The sequence below is a fragment of the Mus pahari genome, chromosome 11, assembly GCF_900095145.1.
Source record: "Mus pahari chromosome 11, PAHARI_EIJ_v1.1, whole genome shotgun sequence".
NCBI lineage: Eukaryota > Metazoa > Chordata > Mammalia > Rodentia > Muridae > Mus > Mus pahari.
The window spans coordinates 75,861,132-75,862,446 of record NC_034600.1 but is presented as its reverse complement, the minus strand read 5'-3'; the positions used below and the strand labels follow the sequence as shown (position 1 = coordinate 75,862,446).

The 1,315-nt window shown below is 44.5% G+C and overlaps 1 protein-coding gene across 1 annotated transcript in view; it reads left to right on the top strand.

Annotated features, from left to right (window-relative positions):
* Cct5 (chaperonin containing TCP1 subunit 5) overlaps positions 1-1,315 on the top strand; it is a 9,088-nt gene that overhangs the window by 6,034 nt on the left and 1,739 nt on the right. The window lies entirely within an intron of this gene.

Genomic DNA, 1,315 nt, shown 5'->3' with positions numbered 1-1,315 from the left:
AGCACCTGGACAAGATCAGCGATAAAGTGCTTGTCGACATAAACAACCCGGAACCTCTGATTCAGACTGCAAAAACCACGCTGGGCTCCAAAGTGTGCGTGTCCTATCAGTAGTGTACTGTGGCCTGTAAGCCTTCCCTTCGGAGGACCTGTCCTAAAATGCAGCAGTGTTGTTTGCTCAAGTTTCTGTTCTGCTTGTTTCTCTGTGTTCTAATTGGGAGGCTACATTTGCCATTTAGGTTATTGTATCACCTGACTAAGACTTTCCTAACCCGCTCTTCCCATTGCCTCAGCACTAGGAGGTCATTTTGGAGAATCTTTTTTACTCAGTATGCAAGTGTACTGATCTAAAGACCTAATATAATTAGAAGAATGATCTTAATGTTGTCAACATTTCCTAATAGCTACTTTTACCCCTGAAGATCAAACACTGCTCCTCTCTCTAGAGTAGCAAAGCCTTGCAGGCTGCTGCTGTATTAGAGACCCGGGGAAGCAGTTACCCGTGTGCTACTTTTAACCCTGCTATGTAGGGTTTTACTGTTCCTGTGGCGTTTCATACATGTTTGCTTGCATGCTACTCCTGTTTGTCCCCCTCCTGCTTGATACCACATTCACGTATAAGCGAAATCGGGATGTTGTCGTTATTTCCTTTTTGCCATTTCAGTTCTCCCTTGTTACTCTGCTTACATTTACTCTGTACTTGTATATACAACTTGTGAAAGTCTGCTCTTTCGCACCAAGTGGATTTGGAATCAAATTCACGTCACTGGGTTTCGCAGCTAGCACTTGTACCTACTATGCCAACTTGCCAGCTTTATGACCCCTTGTTAAATCGTTTAATAGTGTGAGTGGTGCTTAAATATGTGAGCTGTTGAGTGTTTAATATGTTACCTGGTAGTTTTAGAAGAAAAACAGGAATGCTCTCAACACAAAGGAAATGCAGTGAGTCTGAGCTGTGGCGCACCTGAGGACTGCTCACTCCGTGTAACTGAAGAGCCTGCTACCACTAAAGGGTTCATGCATTCTTTTAAGGGAAAATCGATATACATCGGGTTTCAAGAATTGCAAGTTCAAATCAGAGAGGGTTTGCATGGCTCAGATTTACTGCTTTGCCTAGACCATTATTGAGCCCTGGTCCTCTGAGAAGTGCTTGTGAGGAGCGTGGTGTGGCTAGGATGCTGCAGTCATAGGAGGGGTGTAAAAGTTGTGTGTTTTCATCAGGATTAACAGCTGTCACCGGCAGATGGCTGAGATTGCTGTGAATGCCGTCCTCACAGTGGCGGATATGGAGCGGAGAGATGTTGACTTTGAGCTTA